Raw genomic sequence first — 15000 nt, 5'->3', positions numbered from 1 at the left:
TAAGTGTGTGTGTGTGTGTGCGTGTGTGTGTGTGTGTGTGTGTGCTCTTGTTTTTGTATCATATCAGGACACAACTCTGTATAATGACATGGGTATGACACAGGTATTACAAGGAGAGGGTGACTTATGAGGACATAACCCATGTCCCCATTTTTCAAAACACTTATAAATCATACAGAATGAGTTTTTTTGAGAAAGTAAAAATGCAGAAAGTTTCCTGTGAGGGTTAGGGTTAGGTGTAGGGTTGGTGAAGGGCCATAGAATATACAGTTTCTACAGAATAAAAACCATTACACCTATGGGATGAACACACTTTACACAGAAACAAACGTGTGTGTGTGTGTGTGGATGTGTGTGTCTCTCTGAGTGTGTGTGTGTGTGTGTGTGTGTGTGTGTGTGTGTGTGTGTGTGTGTGTGTGTGTGTGTGTGTGTGTGTGTGTGTGTGTGTGTGTGTGTGTGTGATGACAGACTGATTCCTCACGAGGGCCTCAGAGACAGTATTCACCAGCGTCACAGTAACTCTGTGTGTGTTTCATACGTGTGCTTCAGTTTGACCTTTGACCTTCACTCTGTCTAACTCATGTGCTGTTCTGAGTGTACTTTACTAAAGAGTTGGAGAGTCATGTGATTGTTTCTGTGATGTACAGCTGAGATATGTCCATCTGCTCTTCACATCTGATGAAGAAATGTGGTTTCACTGTGTGTCAGAGCTTCAGTATTCAGTATAACTGCTTTAGACATCAATAGACCAAATGATATTCATGAAATAAAGACTCTTAAAAAGTGACATTTAAAAAGTTTCTTAATACTCCCAAGACAAGTAGAGTTTTAAATAGTGACCTTTGTAATAATGTCAAAAATGTAAAAGTTTGACTTTACAGTACATTTGAAATCATTATATTATAATAATCTTTGTGCTTTAAGACACACACTAGTTTGGTGTGCTGACTAACACACTAAAGCATGCAAGCACTTTATAATTTTAACTGGTGTGTTATTTGATATATTACATTTCAAGTTCACATATATAAATATATAAGTGGTTGCTAGGGTGTTACTGAGTGATTGGCCATTGCATGGACCTGCATCAGCTGAAGCTCTCTGGACTCGTGCGTCTGATCCTGGGTCAGTCTGACAGAGCTCCAGTGTCTCTGGTGAGTGGGATCCAGCGCTTCTCATGATCTGTTCTCTGTTTAATCTGTTGGACTCTCCTGAGCTGTGTTCCCCTCGCTCTCTCTCTCTGTTGTTCTCTGTTCGGAGGCAGTAATGATGGAGGGTGCACAGATGGTTCGGAGCGGGGCTCTAGATCTACCTGTGAGGACAGCTGGTGACGTCTCATTAACAGTTAAAGAGAGGTCTGCCACTGTCACCTGAGCACCGGGAGGGCCCTGGCAGCCCGCGTCACAACAGTGATCAGGAGAATGAGCGCGAGAGGAGACATGTGCTGTATGCTCTCTCTGCTGGAGCATCACACACACAATCATGTACATGTAGGGCGGGGTTTGGTTCTGTAGGTCAGTTGTTGATTGGATGTTGAGATGTGGGTGTGGCATTCAGAGCTTGAAAAGGGCGGGGTTTCGCAGCACTAAATGATGAAGTCCTCTAACCAGAGAGAAGACTGATGCTTCACTGATAGATCTGTTTAATATTTTGATGAAACGTTTCCCATTTACTGCAGAGCATCTATTGATAAGACACTGATGCAGTGCTACATTACTATAAACCTGATGAAGAAACAAACTCATCCTGATCTCAGATGAACTGAGGATGAACACAGTTTCTCCAAACTTTCAGTTACAGATAAACTATTCCTTTCAAGGAAAGCTTTCTGTTTGCGGCATCGTTCACATCTGTAACAGTTTAATACTTTCATCCTGAGCAAACTGTGGTCAAAATAGTTAAAAGTCTGAGTCAACCCAGGGCCAGTGTGAATGTGTTCATGTCTCGTCTCAAGAGTACTCTGCTCCCTCAGACACGAACGCCCCGAAGAGAGAGTGCTTTAGAAAGACTCAACGGTGATTAGGAGAAACGGTGTGTGTCCCTCAGTGTGAGTGTGTGAGACGAGCGAGACTCGAGGAGACGTGAGTGAAGTCATCAAGACGTTCCACCAGCCAGATATCCCAGAATAACAGACCATACGAAACAGGAAATATGATTCAGCAGCTGATCCGTCAGGAGCGTGCATGCTTTCTGCTGTGAAGAAACAACCATCCTTTCTCTTAGAAAGATTTAACCAGCCTCAGCTAAAACTTTAATGCAGTACACGTCTATTTTGTGAACAAAATAACCAATGAATTTACATCATGGGTGAATAAAAATGAGACTTTAATCTCCTAATAAAAGACTTTTACTTCTCTAAGTGGCTAGACATAACATTATATGGAAGCCCCTTTCCATAACAAAATAAAAAAAACAATAAATAAAACACTTTTATCTCACAGTTTTGACTTAGTTTCCTCATAATTCTGAAGCGAAAAAGAGTCACTTGTTTTTTTTATTGGTGTAGGAAAAAAACACATTGTGAGAAAAAAACCTCTACTTCTATATTTCTGTGAAGGGAAAGAGAGACTGAAAGAATATCAGAGATTTAAGGATAAGCTATGCTGATGTTTGCCTGTGTGCAATCACTTAGCAACCACATAGAATCACCCTAGCAACCACGGATACATTGTGGCAGTGTGTTTACAAGCACCACTCACATCTCCTTCAGATTCTGATGTTGTATGTCTATGAAAATCCAGTCTTTTTGATCTCTGCATCTCTGTAGATTAAAAAGGCTGTGTTTTGAGGCAATATATGAATAATGCATTAGATTTCCCAGCTCTAAAGTCTCTCATACTACTTAAACCTGCTCAGTCTCAGAGCTGCTGTTCATAATCTAACACACTGTAACTCTTTTATTTGCTCAATTAGCACAGAAATGGCCCGATCTTCTTTTGAGCATGTACTTTGTTGAAGGATTACTCTGAGGACCAAAATATTCCCTTAAGTGAAGAGATTTTGTGTTCGCCCTACTTCTGGTTAACCCCATTACTATTAGAGAAGGTTTATTTTAGACGAACACTGTTGCAGCGTATATTAATGAGTGTTTCTGTGTTTGGGCTCTAATGAGGAATTTCTAACGGCTCAAGGTTAAACACCACACCCATCCTTGGCCCAAACCAGGTCAGGTTAATGTATACTCCATGCAAATCACTTCATGTGCTCAACAACTACGTGCATAATTAATGAACCTGTGTAATTATACAGTGCTACCTTAAAAATATGCATATTTTAATACTGCAGTAAGTTTTAAAATGCATTACAACTTTACATTCTTGACTGTATAAATCCCAAAATATGACGGATTTAAAAAACAAAAAATTATATATATTTTTAAATACTCTTTTTTTCCCTAATGCATTATGCGACACATGTGTTCAGTCTTGAACTGACATATACTTTATTATGTACTTTATAAATTTACATTGTTAATATATATATATATATATATATATATATATATATATATATATATATATATATATATATATATATATATATATATATATATATATATATATAGCCTATATATAAAACACCACTTTACCAACAAACACTTTTACCAGCACTTAAAATAAAAACTGAAAATAAATAAATACTGACTGTTTTTGTGTGTTTTTTATTTCTTTGTTGCTAACTTCTGAAACACTGCATACAAAAATTGTTGTTAATGTTATTTAGTTTCTATAAAATATTGTATTTGATCCTCCTCAAATAACACTGTAACCCACCATCTGTGTCCTGTATAGACTACAGTCAGATTCAGTCAGACATACTTCTATGATATCGTAAGGAAGGAGACGCGAGCGTGGCCAGAGCGCGCAGCAGAGACGCACAGGAATGTGTTCTTACGCAATAAAGCTCCAGACGCGTCGCGTTTACTCCGCTGGGCGGGGCTCAGGGCGCTGCGTCCAGCCAATCACCGCGTCGCTGCTCGACCCGTCTGCCCCTCTCTCTCTCTCTCTCTCTCTCTCTCAACTACTGGAGAAGCAGCGCGAGCGGAGGAAGAGGAGGATGAGGATAAGGATGAGGATGAGGATGGATGCTATACCGTGTCGTCTCGTGTTTTTAGCCCTGTTCTTTGGAGCCAGGATCCAGCACACAGAAGGTAACGTCACGAGCAGCTCCGCCAGTGTGTCTGTGTGTGTGTGTGTGTGTGTGTGTGTGTGTCGTCTGGATCCGGAGGAGGACTCCTCTTTGTTTGCAAGCAGCTGCCCAAAGAGAGTGTTTGTGTAAAGATGGCGCAGATCAGAGACACACAGAGAGATGCTGTCAGTGCAAGAGCATGTATTCCGTCGAGAGAGAGAAGCAGACAAAGTCCTTTAAATCACACCTGAATGCGTGTGTGTGTGTGTGTGTGTGTGTGTGTGTGTGTGTGTGTGTGCGTGAGTGTGCGTGTGTGATTAATGCTGGAGATGTTTACGGTCTGATTGTAGGTGATTGTGTTTGTTTTTATCAGTTTTCATGATCATAAGCTCGCCAGGACACACACACACACACTCATCGTTTTATTTTGTCTTAACTGGTTTATCTTGATGAACAGATGAAGGGTATTTTGTGACTCGCTCTTGAAACACTAAAGCTCAATAATCGTCACTTTGACAGACTGCTCTGATTAAAAAGTAAAACCAATATAAATTCTTATTCACTGTTTACTGTTTATCCCATAAAAAATGTAATTTTTTTCGTAATTGGCCTCACTTATTAAACAAATAATCTTAAAATACGCCGCATACGGTGTTTTTGTGTTATATAGCTAGCTGGATCGGGCTAACAGTCCAGAAAACCTAACTATTAAACTCTGCTTTAAATGCTGCTAGCGCTGGTAAAGTTATAAATAGTGAGATTCGTTTCGCAGAATTGAACTTAAGTGTGTTTTTATTCTCGTCTGTTGTGTTTAAAGAGTGTCTCGTCACCTCGTTTGACTTTTGTTCGCGGTGTTAGCTGTTAGCTGTTTGGCTAACTTTGTTTTCACGTAGTTCTCCTTAGTTTGGAAACCCAGTGAATCTATAAATACACAAATAAAGCTAGTAAACTGGTGATGGCTGTCGGATTTGTCCCAATTTGTGTTGTATTATAGCATATAAACATATAATAAGCGAATAATGACTTTAAACAGTGTTTGTTACGCTGGCGTTAATAACTGTGTAGTAAACAGTGTTTAGAGGAAGACATCTCTCAGTGGTTCAGTGATGATGATAACAGCACAGTAAACACAGCAGGACGACAGATATGTGTGTGTAGAGACTGAAGAGTGTGTGTGTCTCACTGGGACTAGTGTTAGTGTGCTCCTCAGTGTGTTCCTGTAGAAGTGTTTATATGTAGCTGTGATGTTCTGCTTCTCAATCTCCTGTGAGAAGGGAATGACTGATGATGTTGAATAATCCTGCTGTCTGTGGCACAGTTATTGTCACATGCATTGATGGCCAGTGTGTGTGACTGACCTCACACCGCCTGTTGTCCAAGCTTACACAACCCTAACTAATCGAAGGCAGGGCTAGCAAAGGCCTTGTGTTTGGCAGAAGCAGTGTTTTAAAGTATATCTGGTTCAGAGAAACAAATAAAACGCTACAGCACTTTATGTTACACTTGACTTGCGGCTCTTAAAGTGACAAAGTAATAGAGTTTTCAGGCTTTCGTTTTACAGTAATAGACTACGGTTATCAGCGGCGACTTTATATCTGTCTCTGGGAGTTGAATTCAGCAGTATTCATGTTTTGCGGTTAATAACAGGCACATTTGCATCTTCTGAAGAGCTGAGCTCAGACTGATACCAGAGACTGTTTTATTCACTACTGACCCCGTTATGAACCGTTTGTTGTGTGTATTTACTGAAGTGATTTGGGTCAGGTGTCCTCCTCGGGTTCCTGTGTTTGAGCCGTCTCTGTGTGTTTCCTCTGGGATGAGCTGTTCCCTGCAGACCGCAGCGCTCTCAGCGTCCCGTGTTCGATCGCAGGAATCCCGTATCACTTTACACTGTGTTATTATACACACGTTCAGACTGAGGGATTGTGGTTTGGATGCAATAAGAGATTGTGGCATGAATAATGGTCTCTGTCAATGCACATAAATCAAGCGTTTCTGCAGATTGAACTGACATCGTGTGTAGAAAACCATCCATACACAACACTTTCAGCAGCAGTTCATCCTGAAATCAACATTTACTCATTCTCATGCATCTCAAATGCATCACAGTTTGCACAGAAATATTGAGCAGCACAACTGTGTTCAACACAGATAATAATCAGAAATGTTTCTTGAGCAGTAAATAATCATATTATTCTGATTTCTGAAGATCATGTGACACTGAAGACTGGAGGAATGATGCTGATAATATGACTTGTGCAGCACATATTCAGTCGTACAGTGTCTTTATGTGAGGAAGAGAGTGTAATTAAAGTCATTATTGTGCTGAAAAGCTTCCCGTTTCTCCACAGCTCATGATGGGGTCACTGACCTCAGAACTGCTGAATAACTACTGAACTATTGTTCTGCTTTATCTGTCTCTTATTTCCAGCTCAACAGCATCCATCCTCATTTACTTCAGCACTGTCACATATTCAGTGTAAACTAGCTGAAGACAAACACTGAACAGTTTTGTAATGACCTGAGAGAAAGATGTTCCTCTTTCTTGTGTGCAGGCATCAGACTCTTCACTGTTCCTATCATATCTGCTTCTCTTTATCCCCCATGATGCCTTTCACACTAATGAGGAGAGTATCTTCCTTTAAACTCTGAACAATCGGTGAAAGATTTGCTCTGTGAATGCAATAATTAGTATTTTTCAAAAACTGAACACGGTGAGGTTTCATCATTCTGCTCGCGCTTCAATCATCCAGCATTAAAGGAAGTGTAAAACACCAACTAATTACTGCAGCAGATCATTAATTACCCCAAGACTCTTCTGCAGGATTATATTACAGACACAGAAAATATCACATATTTAACATAAGTCACCTGAATACATGTTCAGTATTTTTAACATTAACATTGAATGATAATATTTCACAGCTTTTTGTCATTTTGACAGATAACAATCATTGTGTTTCTTTTAAAAAGCATCTGTGTGAACACAAACCTGGAAACAGACGTGAGGATTCATGTAATAAATCATAAATCAAATGATGAGCAGTACATGCTGTTACAGTGAAATACAAATAAAAATGAAAGCAATCATCAGGAATCGATATCTTTAGATATTGTTGTTAAATCAGGTGGAGCGTGTGTTATTGTGCTGAAACAGAACATGAAGGAGGATGTACGGCTCATGCGGTCACACGGAGAGATGAGGACGATCTGAAACACAGCTCGTCAGGTTAATGATCAGTTCGTTATATATCTCTGATAGCATCTGTGTCAGAGTCGTCTGTTTCCTCACAATTAACCAGATACTGTAGTGATGAAGAGCACGTGTTCCTCCATCTCTCTGGTGCTCAGAGCTTTTCTTTGTCTGCGTCAGACGCGCTTGCATCTGTCTGCTCTTTTACTGCATTTGTGTCGCCAACAAACTCAAGCATCTCTACACAGCTACTCCACATGCATTTAAAACATAACACGTCCCATCACCTAAAACTGCACATTCTGTCATCATTTACTCACTCTCACATCGATTCTTCATCTGTTGAACATAAACGAAGATATTTTGAAGACCGTAGCCATTGACTTTCATAGTGAGGCTTTCTGCTAATAATATTTGATCATTTTCAGCTCGGTTTAACCATTCTCCGTGTGAACCTACTATAAAATGCAAGTGTTTTTTGTGATTTGGGTGTGAATGAACACATATGGTAGAGCGGTCAGATCCTTCCCTATCAAGAGAGCGACTCTTTATCATATTCAGACAAAGACAGGAATAGCAGAAGGCATTGTGGGGGATGTAGAGGCTGACGGGGTCCATCTGAGCTCCTCACAGGGTCAGGGACGGACTGTGTGTGTATGTGTGTGTGTGTGTGTGTGTGTGAGACGCTCGTACAGGGATCCTGCCGGCCAACAAACACGGTGTAGTTAATTCTGACGTGAGCGTGACGATTAAAATGATGAAAAAGTGGTTTGAATGAAGGATTCAGTGTCTCACTCATAAACACTTCACTTGTTTCATTAATCATTCATTCATGAATCAGTGTTTTTAAACGAATCTCTTGAATGATTCAATAACAAATACATTTTTTAACAGTCACTTGTTGCCATCTAGTGGTGAAAACGTAATCGACTCGAACGTTATTTGAAGCGCCAGTTACTTTCTAAAGATGACTTGCTCTATTGTGATCGCTACCATAGACGTATGAATGTTTATATCCAGAAACTTTATCTCGCAGTATTACACAGTATTATGCCCCGCCCTCTTATACTCCCTGCTGCTGATTGGCTGGTTTCAGATCATGGGCTATATCCAGAAACAGACGCAACTCAGAAAAAACTATTGGTGTGTTTGGTAACTATTGGTATGCTCCGCACACAGATATATGTCTACAGCTAGACGTTACTGTTATTATCGTAGGAAGATGTGATTTCATCAGGACAGAGCCTGAAGCTCTGTGTTTTACACTGGTGTGTGTTGTGTTGGTTTCAGTCTGGTCTGAGGCTTCCTTGTGTGTTTATTTGCACACAGTCTGCTCTGGTGTTTATCCTTCAACAGTCTGTCTTCATGATAGTCTTTATGAGCCCTGGAGAAACAGCTGTGCTCAGTACTTGTGAGTGTTTCACCATCAATTATAACCAAATAATAGCAGCAGAAGAAGCAGAATGAATATGACCAATATTAGCATGTCATGCTGGACGTATGGTGTGTTTGTAGCCCTAGACCACAGTTATACCACAGTATTCTTTCAGTACTTTAAACTACACACACAGCCTGTAATCACTCACTCATTACTGGTCAATATCAAAGTTCAGATGATTTTCATGTTTGTTTATTGGTGACTTTAACAAGTGTTTGGTCCATTTAAAATAGCATAACATTTTGTGTAACATCAAAATGAAATACAAGATATCAGTTAAAAATGTGTTCCCATGATTACTAATTTGTTGTTATGTTTTAGTTGAATTGAAACAGATCCCTAATTTGTGACCATAAAACCCTTTTCTGTGCATGTATCATGTGTGAGTATTTTATCCAGTTTAATGAAACATTACGGATGTAAAGGAGATGCTGTTTGATTCTGACATTCACACTGGGTCTGTTTTCCAGTCTTGGCTCAGATTCAGTTTCTGAGGCTAATCGAGTCAGATTTGTTGCTGGGAATGCTAACCAACCCACCCAACCACTTTACCAATTTACATCCAGATGAAGATTAATTAGCTTGGCTCTGAAAACTTGACACGCTCTTCAGTCGATCCTCTGTCTGTCGTTGAGAGAACTAAAGGGACGGTGAACACACAGCACACCGACCGAACTCTGAACACCGGTGAATAGCCTTGGCATCTGCTGAAGAGACACTGAACAGCGCTTGGCTCTCTAGGCCAGATCATTCAATTACTGCAGTGGAGGTTCAAGCCAAGGGCTCCAAGGATGTCAAATCCAATTGCCATTGATTCTCAAAATCAGTAGTCATTGTATTGAGTTTTTTCTCTGTGTTTGGCATTAGATGAAACTGCCTTCATACTTTTGATTTCTGGGGCTGAAATCCTGCAGACATTTGAGTCGCCCCATTCCCGTGCATTTATAATTGGCTAATGTGGTCTTAATCAGATTGAACTGGGTTTATTGAAAGCATTATTGAGTTGAGTGACTCAAACGGCGTGCTTTTCATGAAAGGCAAAGGAATGAAATGATCTGTTTTATTCCGTAACGTGATTAAAGTATTCCTCACTGACTGTTTTAGCGGGCGTCTTTAAAGGGCTCATGAAATGGATAATCTAAATGTTCTTGTTGTTTAGACATACGAGAGGTTATTCCACTATAGAAAAAAGCAACACACTGAAAGTTTGGGAACTCAGACTAATCATAATGGTGAGGTCATGATTTCCCCTCGACACGCCTCTAGCATGCGTGATCACCGTGTGTAAACGTGAAGCGTGTTCTGATTAACTCAGTCACTAGAGCCATGCTGCTGTTAGCTAAAGAAAGACTTTACTTTTAAAAACAACATTGGTAACTTCATGAACTAACCTTGGCAGCTATTATAATATAAATACAGTAACAGTTTGCGTGAGATCTCCATGTCATGCTCATCTCATATGCAAAATGCTAACCAGTCCCAATCAATCAAACACGCCCCTTTCTACAGAGGGCTAAAATCAGGCCAGAAAATGACCATTTATAATATGATGGAAAAAAACATACTAAGCTTATAAATGCACCACATAAAACATTGTAAAATAATGAAAAAATTTACTTCATGAGCCTTTTAAATATTTCAAGATTTTCTTTGCTTCTCTTCTAAGAATGCGTTTCATTTTCCTGCAGGAGGCTGAAGAGAAAGAACATCTTGCAGAATATTTCTGTGCACTCAGTGGAAGTCAGTTTGGACCCTGATGACTTTTATTGACTGAACAAAAATACTTTTTTTAATTTTTTTTATCCTTACATAAAAGTTGGATTGAGATATGGACATTATGCTAAAGATTTCATTTTTTTGTGAATTATCCCATTTAAGGCAAAATAAAGATAAGAAATGCCTAAATGTAATTTAGAAGCTGTGTGTGTTGAAGTGAGCATCGTCCCATGGCAAGATCCTTCTGATGCCAGTCCACATCCACACAGACAATTACATTTTTATACGGTGACATTTTATTATTTTGACTATTGTTGTTGTTGTTATTTAACCAGTGGAATAATGCGTTGTAGTAATGTGCTGGAGTAATGTGTTGTACTGTATTTTCCAAAATATAAGTTGCACTTTTTTTCATAGTTTGGCTGGTCCTGCGACTTATATTCAGGTGGGACTTATTTATCAAAATTAATTTGACATGAACCGAGAGAAATGAACCTATAGAAAACATTACCGTCTCCAGCAGTGAGAAGGGCCCTCTCGTGGCTGTAGATGGTAATGTTTTCTCTTGGTTCTTGGTTATAAATAAATGCGACTTATATATGTTTTTTCCCTTGTCTTGACGTATTTTTGGACTGATGTGACTTATACTCAGGTGTGACTTATAGTCTGAGAAATACGGTAGTAATGTGCTGGACTAATGCGCTGTAGTAATGCTCTCTAGTAATGCTCTCTAGTAATGTGCTGTAGTAATGTGCTGTAGTAATACTCACTGCATATTCAGTCAATCCCTGGCTGAGTTTGGCTGCTGGGTTTGTTTTGCTGGTGTGAATCATCGTCCGGTTCCACCTCAGGGCAGCGCCCACATCTCAGTTTGCTGGCCGTTCCCAAAATAGCCCTGTGTTTGGAGCACGGGCGACCTCCAGCAGACTGAGAGCTAACACTGAGTCAGTGTTTACCCTCGGCTGTGAACCGTGCAAGGGTCCGTTCAGGCGACAGATTGGAGATCTTCATTCTGTTACACTCCAGTCATCCTTCTGCTCAGATACAGTCATATTCAAAACATTGTTAACTCTTTATGAAGTCTAAATGAAAACATGATTGACAGTTTTGACCTTCCTAATACATGGCTTCTATTCAATTAATGAGTTAGAATATGGAATTATCCACAGATCACAGAACTCTGAATTGGAAATTGTAAACTAAATTGGAAAGAACTGTACACAAATGGTACCATTCAAAAGTTTGAGTTGGTAAGTTTTTATTTAATATTTCTGAATGATATTTCTTCTGCTGAACAAGGCTACATTTATCTGATCATAAATACAGTAAAATCAAGAGCCTGATTGATATTAGAGAGTAAAAAAACTGATAATGATAAATCGGCCGATATTGTTTATGTGTGGGCTATATTATATTATTCTGTAAATTCTGTTTTTATGGATTCCGTCCATGTTTACTGCATGATGGAAATCCCAGGGTCATACTAATGTAGCAAACCAGTAAAAGATGGGGACATTGCTGTTCCTCTGCTTTAGCATTGAGTCTGTGTAGCTAGCTGACAACAGTGTTAAATCATCATTGACCAGACTCAAGCCACCACCGCACTGCGGTCTATTGACATACTAACATTACTGACAAACTGTGCTCACACCGGTCTGTGCTGCAGCTGGACGCCGCAAATCATCTGAACTCAGTGCCAGTACCTCATAAATCTAGAATGAGTCATCAGTTTCATTGTCAGGGATCTGACCACGTCCAGCGTAGACAACATCACTGATTATAATAAGTTGTTCTGTATTCTGTCGTAAACACCAGCACTGACTGCGTGACTGAGCGTGATGCACAGATCTGCTCTAGACTCTAGACTCACTGAATCTGCTGTTAGAAACAAACCATCCATTCATCATAGCATCATGCTAAACTAAGAATTACAATCATAGCGATGTGACGTTTGAGCTCATCTGCTCATTTCTACACTAACACCAGCAGCAAACAATGAAAGAAAAGAAAAATTTCTGATTATAATCAATGTTGAACACAGTTGTGCTGCTCAATATTTCTGTGAAAACCGATACATTGTACGTTTCAGGATTCACAGATGAATATGAAGTTCAGAAGAACAGCTTTTATCTGAAATAGAAATCTACTGTAACATTATAAATGTCCTAAGTGTCACTTTTGATTAATTGAATGCACGCTGGATGAATAAAAACATTAATGTCTTGAAAAAGAACGAGTGTTTTTGAACAACAGTATGGATGTTTACTGTGTGAGCGTCTCTCAGCTAAAGCACAGCACAGCTCTGAATCTCTGAGTATGACACTAAACACAGGCCCGCCTCGCTCTCGGTGTAGATGGGTGTAGATGGGTTCTGGCCACACTAGACTGGTGACGGGGTCGTCTCGTTTCAGTGTATTTCCAGCAGACAAAATATCCTGCCTGTGGCATGAGCAGCAGATTGTGTTTGATAGAGCAGTGTGAGCACACGCTGTCCTCCGTCTGTAAAACACACGTGAAGCCTTGAGACGCTCAACAACACGTCCTTCTCCTCCAAGGAGAATCATCACCTGTGTCGCTGTAAATAAACTGGGCTGGTGAATACGGCCATGTCTGTGCTACAGGGAGGGCTGGATAAACACATGTGAGTGTGTGAGGACAGAGCAGACACACATCAGCACATCTACAGCACTGCTCTTATGTTCAGTCAAAGCACGTGTGCATGAAGGATCAGAACAACAGGAAAAGCAGCAGATTTAGTGCTGATTAGGCACTTTATCATGTTTTATCATGAGTGACACTTCAAATAAAATGGAGATTAATAATCAGTGTATGATTTAAAAAGATAAATCAATCCCTGTCTGAATAAATAGAGCTTTTAAGCACTTTATTTCATGCTTTATCTGTTAAATCTAACAATGAAATAATGTTACACAATTCAGACTTTTCTCTTGCATTTTTGAGTTTGTTGCACAATTGTTTTCCTGTGTTGTGTACTGCCACATGATTAATATTATTATTATCTTTAAACATGTGAGTTGATATGTATGTTAGCTGCTGTCAGATTGTGAGTGAAGCTGTGATAGTCTCAGGACACTGACCGCAGACCGGCCTGCTGCTCGTAACACACTGGTGTCTGCACGGTCCCTCCATACTGAAAGTGTTGGTCTAGACGCTCAGACGTGCTGTGGCTTGTGGTTTAGTTGAGTGTTCTCCACCCAGACACACGTGACGCCTGTGTTCCAACAGAGGAGAGCTGTTATTACATCACTCACCAGGGTCAGATCTTAATATCACTGCTCCAGCACAATACACCTGCTTCTGACAGAAATGTAATCATCTATTTATTTTATTTTTGTATTGTTTCGGTTTAATTTGAGGGTCCTTGATGATTTGAGAAAATACTTTACAAATAACAGAAAAAAGTCATGTAAAAGCATAGATAATATTAATAGTTTTTATCACATCATAATGTTTTTCTAAATTGAATGTAAGCCTAAATATAGTTCAGTCCTACACCCGTCTCACAAGTTTTCTTTCTGACGTGTTGTTTCCTGTAGCTCTCGTCTTCAGTTTCCTCACTGTGTGTGTGTGTCTCTGTGTGTCTGTGTGTGTGTGTGTGAGTGTGTGTGTGTGTGTGTGTGTGTGTGTGTGTGTGTCTGTGTGTGTGTGTGTCTGTCTGTCTGTGTGTGTGTGTGTGTGTGTGTGTATGTGTGTCTCAGTGAGTGTGTGTGTCTCAGTGTGTGTGTGTGTCTCAGTGTGTGTGTGTGTGTGTGTGAGTGTGTATGTGTGTGTGTGTCTGTCTGTCTGTGTGTGTGTGTGTGTGTGTGTGTGTGTGTGTGTGTCTGTGTGTGTCTGTCTGTCTGTCTGTGTGTGTCTGTGTGTGTGTGTGTGTGTCTCAGTGTGTGTGTGTGAGTGTGTATGTGTGTGTGTGTGTGTGTGTCTGTGTGTGTCTGTGTGTGTGTGTGTGTCTCAGTGTGTCTGTGTGTGTGTCTCAGTGAGTGTGTGTGTCTGTGTGTGTGTGTGTGTGTGTGTCTCAGTGAGTGTGTGTGTCTCAGTGTCTGTGTGTGTGTCTCAGTGTGTGTGTGTGTGTGTGAGTGTGCTTGTGTGTGTGTGTGTGTGTCTCAGTGTGAGTGTGTATGTGTGTGTGTGTGTCTCAGTGTGTCTGTGTTTGTGTGTCTCAGTGAGTGTGTGTGTCTCAGTGTGTGTGTGTGTGTCTCAGTGTGTGTGTGTGTGTCTCAGTGTGTGTGTGTGTGTGAGTGTGTATGTGTGTGTGTGTGTGTCTCAGTGAGTGTGTGTGTCTCAGTGTCTGTGTGTGTGTCTCAGTGTGTGTGTGTGTGTGTGTGTGAGTGTGCATGTGTGTGTGTGTGTGTGTGTCTCAGTGTGTGTGTGTGAGTGTGTATGTGTGTGTGTGTGTCTCAGTGTGTCTGTGTGTGTGTGTCTCAGTGAGTGTGTGTGTCTCAGTGTGTGTGTGTGTGTCTCAGTGTGTGTGTGTGTGTGTGAGTGTGTATGTGTGTGTGTGTGTGTC

General features: G+C 40.3%; 1 protein-coding gene across 1 annotated transcript in view; it reads right to left on the bottom strand.

Annotated features, from left to right (window-relative positions):
• LOC128028896 (serum response factor-like) overlaps positions 1 to 15000 on the bottom strand; it is a 190813-nt gene that overhangs the window by 30669 nt on the left and 145144 nt on the right. The gene's annotated exons all lie outside the window — the stretch shown is intronic.

Source organism: Carassius gibelio, chromosome A15 (genome assembly GCF_023724105.1).
Source record: "Carassius gibelio isolate Cgi1373 ecotype wild population from Czech Republic chromosome A15, carGib1.2-hapl.c, whole genome shotgun sequence".
NCBI classification, from domain to species: Eukaryota; Metazoa; Chordata; class Actinopteri; order Cypriniformes; family Cyprinidae; genus Carassius; species Carassius gibelio.
This window is presented reverse-complemented; position numbering and strand designations above follow the sequence as displayed.